This window comes from Octodon degus, unplaced genomic scaffold (assembly GCF_000260255.1).
Source record: "Octodon degus isolate 3935 unplaced genomic scaffold, OctDeg1.0 scaffold00038, whole genome shotgun sequence".
NCBI classification, from domain to species: Eukaryota; Metazoa; Chordata; class Mammalia; order Rodentia; family Octodontidae; genus Octodon; species Octodon degus.
This window is the reverse complement of record NW_004524614.1, coordinates 15,827,192-15,834,439: the sequence shown is the minus strand read 5'-3', so window position 1 is coordinate 15,834,439 and position 7,248 is coordinate 15,827,192. Positions and strand designations below refer to the sequence as shown.

Genomic DNA, 7,248 nt, shown 5'->3' with positions numbered 1-7,248 from the left:
GGAAAAATTGATAAAACAATACAATGATATAACTTGGTTGGTATTACAGAAAAATCACAAAACTGCATCCCTGGTCCACTGAAAATTCATGCTATCTAATCCCATTTGGGATCTTAATTCTGCTTGTCAATCCGTCACTTTATTCATTGCTTGTTAAATTCTTTTTGCATTCTTCTCGGCAGCTGTTTCAAATTTTGTGCATTTTCAACTACCAATCTCTTCATATCTCCCCCACTCTAAACATATGACCCTGCACCTTTCATGAGTGTTATCCAGTGTGAGTGCCTGCAGGTTTTGTCACTTTGTCCTTGGATAGCTCAGCTGCCATTCTTTCTCTGTGACCTCATATTCTCTTCTTTTTTCTATCAAAATGTGCTTCCTATTTAAGGCTAAATTATCACTGTATTCCATCACTGTTTTAAAACTTCTTCCAGGAAATTGTGCAATTGATGATCTCCTTTATTTTGATAACATCACTCTTTCTCTTGTATGCATTCTGTTTCTCTAGTCCTTCAAACATGGTGTATTTCGCTTTTGTGCACTGGTGCCTCATGCCGGCCAGCACCTGCTGTCTTGATTGAGCCTCTGTTCTCACTGCCTGTACTACTTTCCTAAATCTCTTTTGTGTTTAGAGCTGAGGATTTTGGAAAGCAACTGGATGTGGGGTGCTATATTCATAAGTAGATTAATCTCCTGTGACACTATAATCCAATTGAGATGTAGTGAAAATAGGAGGTAGGACCTAGTTGAAAGGAGTAGGTTAAAAAGACATACTCAGGGTCTACCCCTTGCCCCAGCCCCCTTTCTTCTGGCTCTTTCCCTTTCTTCTTCCTGGCTTGCATGAAGTGAACACTTTTCCTGTGCCACACTCCTCAGTTTAATGTTTCTGCCTTGCTATAGGCTTCAAAGCAATGGAGCCAGCTGATCATGTAGTGAAATCTTTGAAACTGTGGGTCAAAATAAATCTTTCATCCTTTCAGTAGTTTTTGCCCTATATTTTATACAAGCAATGGAAAGCTAGCACACATTCCTTTACTCATGCCTTTAAACAACCAACAAATCCACACTAATTAATAATCTTTTGAGTTTTTTATTTAAAATGACAGTTCAATCTCTTTTAGTTAAATATTTTGTATCTTAAAAGTATGAAGTGTATTTGCTGCCTTTCCTTTAGCATATTACTTTATCTTACTGTATTCTCTCTTCACTGCTTTTTTCTTTCTTTCTTGTTTTTAGTTTTCAGATATCACAAATGACCTTTCAATGCAGGGGCCAGGTTCGATCCCCAGCTTGCCATGCTGGCCCCGCTCCTGGGGTGCATTGAGTCGGCAATTGAGACTGGGCATGGTGGCACAAGCCTGTAATCCCAGCACTTGGGAGGCTGAAAACAGGAGGATCACTAGGAGTTCCATCTAAGTAGTGAGACCCTGTCGACCCTGTACTAAATACATAATAAAAGATCTTTCAAGAGGAATTTACAGTATCTATATACATATGTATACATATACACATACATCTATCAATCATATATATATATATATATATAATTTTATTTTTATAGCATTTATTTCTTGATAACTAATGCAAACTTCTTGGAAATCTTTATTCGTCAGCTTCTGGAATGGTGGTATTACATTCTTATCACAGATTTTCCCTTCCTGAAAATGTCAGTCACTTTTGCTTTCCTGCTTTATTTTTATATTTATTTATTTATGCATTTTAATTTTTTTGGCGGAACTGGGGATTGAACTCAGGTCCTTGAGCTTGCTAGGGAAGTGCTTATTCTACTGGGCTATCTCCTCGGCCCCTTCCTGCTTTAAAATTACTATTTCCTAAAGCATGTCATCCTTCTCTATTGCCACCAAAGTCCCTGCTGATCCATAGTCCGTCTTTTTTCCTGTGAGCTGATGATTCACATATCTTTCTAGTAATCTCTCTTGTTAGCTCCTGTTTTTCAGTGTCAGAACTTTGAGGGTTGGGAAGATAGCTCAGTAGAATAAGTGCCTGCCTAACAAGCACAGGGTCTTGAGTTTAATCCCCGGTACTGAAAAAAAAAAAAAAAAAAAAAAAAAGGACTTTGAACATTTACCTGATCATCTTATATGAACCTGAAACTCATCATGCTGAAAATTGAACATTCATCTTTTCATTCAAAGTACCCCTTACCATAGTAATTTAATTTCTGATTTATTAATAAAAAAAACTCTTACACCAGGCATGGTGGCACACACCTGTAATTCTAGTACTCAGGAGGCTGAGGCAAAACGATCTTTGTGAGTTTGAGGCCCATCTGGGCTACAAAGTGAGTCCAAGGGCAGCCTGAACTACATAATGAAACCCTGTTTCAAAAAAGCAGAAAAGAGAACTTTCATTTCCTCAGTAATAAAATCTTGGAACCTTCCTCTACTTATTCCTTTTTTTTTTTCTTCTCCTAGATAATAACTAAATTCTGACAAATTTACCTTTGGAATATTTCTGGGATTTTCTCTTTCTGTACTGTACTTTGTACTACCTTCGTTTAGGTTTAATCTCCATAGACTTAGGACATTTGTGGTATCCTCTACTGATCTCATTTCTTACATAAACACTAGACTCCCTTTTGACATTTTTCTAGATCTTTCGTTTATTTCACTTCACTTTGGCTCTATTACATTATTGTTAAACAATTGTATCTACTATCTATGGAAGGCTTACTATGTATTAAGCACATTTCTAAGTAGACTTACTTAGTCCTCCCAGGGGTCCTTTTATGGCTAATATCTAGCTGTGCCCCCACAGCCTCATGTGCTTACTACAGGGCTTGGGGAGGCAGCTGGATCATGGTTGTGTGATGCTTGATTAAGGGCGTGCTCAGTGAATCAGTTCCCGGATCTGGGTGGCGCAGTTGAAGGTGCTGTAGCTGCTGCAGAGGCCAGCTTCACCCTGGGTGAGAGCGGCACCAATCGACAGCCTGTCGCCTGTATTGAATGAAAAGGGAAGCAGGAGGAGGGCTGCTCTTTCTGCTCCCTGGCCAAGGACTGTTTCTCCTCTCCTGTGCCCCTCTGTCGTGCTGGCCTGCCTGGGAGCCAGCAGACTGTGCACTGAAACCTCTACAACTGAGCTAACACAGAACTTTCCTCCTTTAACCTGTGTGTGCTGGGTATTTTGCGCCAGCAACCAAGAAGTAACTAAGACGAGATCCACAAGGTAACTAGCATTATCATTTATCTGCTGAGAATACTGAATCTCCTAGTGTTCAGGGACCTGCCCCAAATGACAGTTTACATGATGTAAGCCCAGGAATTCCAGCTCACCCGCCAACACCATCCTCCACCCAGGTTCTGCACCACTGTAGTTTAAAATGCATCTTGTGCAGGAGTAAGCAAAGTTCAGACTGACCAGCTTGGTTTGTATTTCTCTGACCTCTGTGATTTTCAGAAACATGAAGCACAAAGTCAGTGTAATGGCTCTCCTATCTTATGCATAATGTTCATTGCCATGTTTTTGTTCTATTATTCTCATTATGCTTCTCTTCCTTTATGAAGCAGGAAGTCTTCAATATAAGTCCTTTCTGCCTCCTTTCCATGCTTGAACACTAGATTTTGCCTTACCCATACACCTGCACTTATTGTGTTTAGCTTGTATTCTACGCATCGTATTTTGGATGGCATTCAGAATGTTGCCATTTGTGTGTGTTATGGCTTGTGTCTAGGTGTCTCCCCCAAGGCCTCGTGCAATCATAGGTGGGTTTTTTGGAGGTGGCTGGATCTAGAGTGTGTGGCATTATGATTGATTCATGATAGAATGCTGAGATTAAGGGCATTAAGGTTAAGGGAGTGAGTGTTTCTGCCCTAGGGGTAGGACACAGGGACAGCGAAGGAGCTGCCGATCTGCTGCAGGTCTGCTGCGTGCTTGTGCGGCCTTTTCCCTGCCACGAGCTACTTCTCCCCTGCAGTGCCTATCTGCCGTTCCACCCTGCCTGGGAGCCAGCCGGCTGTGAACTGAAACCTTCACAACACAGTGACCTTCTTTAACTTTGGATGTTGGGTATTTTGTTCTAGCTATGAATTAGTAATTAAGACATTGTGTTATCTCTTGTACACACACACACACACGTACACGCACACGCACACACACAACATTTTTCATGCAATACATCCATATTAAATAGTAGTACAACTATGATATATCTTCCAATTATGATTTTATTTATTTTTTTATGTATTTGGTTGTTACAGGATCTCACTACACAGCTTGGACACATGGTGATCCTCCTGTTTTCAGCCTCCCCAGTGCTGGGATTACAGGCGTGCACCGCCACCCTGAACTCTAGATGGCTTGGTGCTCCTGGGGCCCGTGCCGGTGCGGCATGTGGTACTGCAGCTTCACATCACTTTCTTTTCCATTTTTAAAAAATGTATTTGGTTGTTACAGGATCTTACTATACAGCTCAGATTTATAGTGAGCCTCCTGTTTTCAGCCTCCCCAGCACTGGGATTACAGGTTTGTGCCGCTATGCCCAGACTCTAGCTGGCTCAGCCCACCCCGGGGGGCAGGGCTGGCATGGCATGTGGTTCCAGGAATCAAGCTGTGGTCCCTGAGTTTGCCTAAGCTTGCCTAAGCAGGCGCTTTGATCTGATGAGTTATCTCGCCGGTGCCCCAATTATGGTTTTAAAAGATGCAAAAATTTAATTTAGGAAAGAGAGAGAAGGAGTAGACCCACCCAAATGATCAGATGATCTCAAATTATATCATCATTTCTAGTTTTTAGTTTCTCCTGAAAGATAAAATATTATTACCACAAAAACAGATTTTCCTCATCATTTCTGAATTTGAATAAACAGAAAATACAGTACCAGAAATCTGGCAGAGCAGCCTGGTCTTGTTTGTGCTCTTTCCTGCCTTTTGACAAATTTTTGCAAGGGTGCCCATCATTCTCTATTACTTAAGTAGCTAGGACTCTACAGTGTTAGTATAAAAACCACATACAGGGCTGGCCAAATAGCTCAGCGGATTAAAGTACCTGCTTAGGCAAACGCAGTGGCCAGGGTTCAATCCCTGGTGTGCTATTCCAGCCCCGGCTCTGCCCCCAGGGTGCGCTGAGACAGCAATTAAGACAGGGCATGGTGGTGCACACCTGTAATCCCAGCACTTGGGAAGCTGAACACAGGCGAATCACTAAGAGTCTGATCTACGTAGTGAGATCCTATGGACCCTGTAGACCCTTACCAAAAAAAAAAAAAAAAAAAAGACACATACAGAACAGATGAAAATCAAATGCTGCAGCACATAAACGCTGTGGTAACAGTATTTTCCTGACCATCAGAACCTCCAGCTCTGTAGGGAGATGTTTCCAGGGACCCACACAGGGGGACAACAAGGAAGTGTGAAGCTAAATGCCTCAGGGCTGTTTCCTGTCCTTTGCCTATTTCAAATGCAAGCTACTTTTGTCCTCGCAAAAGCAGTGTATTTAGAGGATACATTTTTAAGAAAAGTAAAGTTAGACACAGGTTTTTTTGCTTTGTTTTGGTTTGGCTTTTTTGCTGTTAAGCTCGATTCTCCCCAAACTAATCTACATACTCCATGGAAAGTGATACTGCTTTCTGATGTTTAGGATGTCCATGGTCTTTCTAAAATTAAATGTAGAGATTACTTAGCCTATTAAAGTCTAAATTCACTGTCCTTATCAATACCTTAAATATCTACCAAGAATTTATCCTATATCCCATGAATTCATTCTTAAAATGAGGAGTCTATATCTTTAACTTCTTTCTGACTTTGAGTCCGTGAAATTGGCAACTTTACCATTTCACATTTACCTGCAACCCTGTACCTTGTAACGTTCAGTGGATGCTTGTTGCCTAGGCCATTTTATTTTTTAAAAAGTATTCTATCTAGAAAACTGATCGCTAGAACTTTTTTTTTTTTTTTTTTTTTTTTTGTCAGAAAAGAGTGAGGACACTCTTTCCTACATGAGAATCAGGAACTTCTACTTGGATCATTGATTCATCTGTGGTGCCCTAACTCAGTTGTTTTTCTGTGAGATTTGCAGTTTTCTGTGTGCATGTATTCCTATTTTATTTTATTTTTTTCTTTTTGGTACCAGGAATTGAACTCAGGGCCTCACACTTGCTAGGCAGGCGCAGTACCTCTGAGCTAAATCCCCAGCTTGTATTCCTGTTTTGACATTCTTCTAACTTAGAATTTTATGTTAGAAGACACAATGTGCAAGTGAGGACAAGGTATAGGCCTTGGAGAATTTCAGAGGAGGGATAGAGAACTTTAGGTAGAAATGAAAGTGTGTAAAGGCTTTTTTAAAGGATTTAAGATCAAGAGCGCTTCTGTGCGCATCTAGGTCTGTTGGTGTTCAGAGTGTGGCCAGGCGGCTTGGACCGAGCAGGGCTTTGCTTGCCCGTGGAATACACCGCCAGCCAGACTCTTGTCCTCTGTTCACCATGGCTTCTTCTGATATTCAGATGAAAGAACTGGAGAAGTGTGCCTCAGGCCAGGCTTTTGAGCTGATTCTCAGCCCACGGTCAAAAGAATCTGTCCCAGATTTCCCCTTTTCCCTCCAAAGAAGGATCCTTCCCTGGAGGAAATTCAGAAGAAATTAGAAGCTGCAGAAGAAAGACGTGAGTCCCATGAAGCTGAAGTCTTGAAGCAGTTTGCTGAGAAACGACAGCATGAGAAAGAAGGGCTTCAAAAAGCAATAGAAGAGAACAACAACTTCAGTAAGATGATTGAAGAGAAACAAGCACACTGAAGAAGTCTGGAAGAATGAAGAATCCAAAGATCCTGCTGGTGAAACTGAAGCTGACTAATTTGTTCTGAGAACTGACTTTCTTGCCCTTTCCTTCCTAAGTATCCAAAGACTGTACTAGCCAGTGTCATTTTATTTTTTCCCTCCTGACAAATATTCTAGAAGCTGATGTAGGACTGTATAGGTAAATCCAAATTGTAAGATGTTGCTTTAGGGGCTGAAGGGGAGAAATTAAAAGTGTTTTACTCTTTTTTCTAAAGTGTTGGTCTTTCTGATGTAGCTGGTTTTTCTTGTTGCGTCTCTTCTACTTCAGTACACTTGGTGTACTGAGTTAATGGCTAGTGCTGTATTGGCTCTGTGAAAACATGTCTGTGAAAAAGTACACCGTGGCTTCTTTCAAATTGTTAGATCCTGAATATCTGTTCATTTTTCAGTCCCAATTCTGTCCCAATCTTACCAGATGCTACTGTACTTGAATGGTTAATAAAATTACACAATGCTTTTTTTTT

General features: G+C 40.9%; 1 pseudogene; it reads left to right on the top strand.

Moving 5' to 3' along the window:
- The first annotated feature begins 6,434 nt into the window (after positions 1–6,434).
- Positions 6,435–6,924, top strand: LOC101562035 (annotated as a pseudogene).
- Positions 6,925–7,248: the final 324 nt, after the last annotated feature.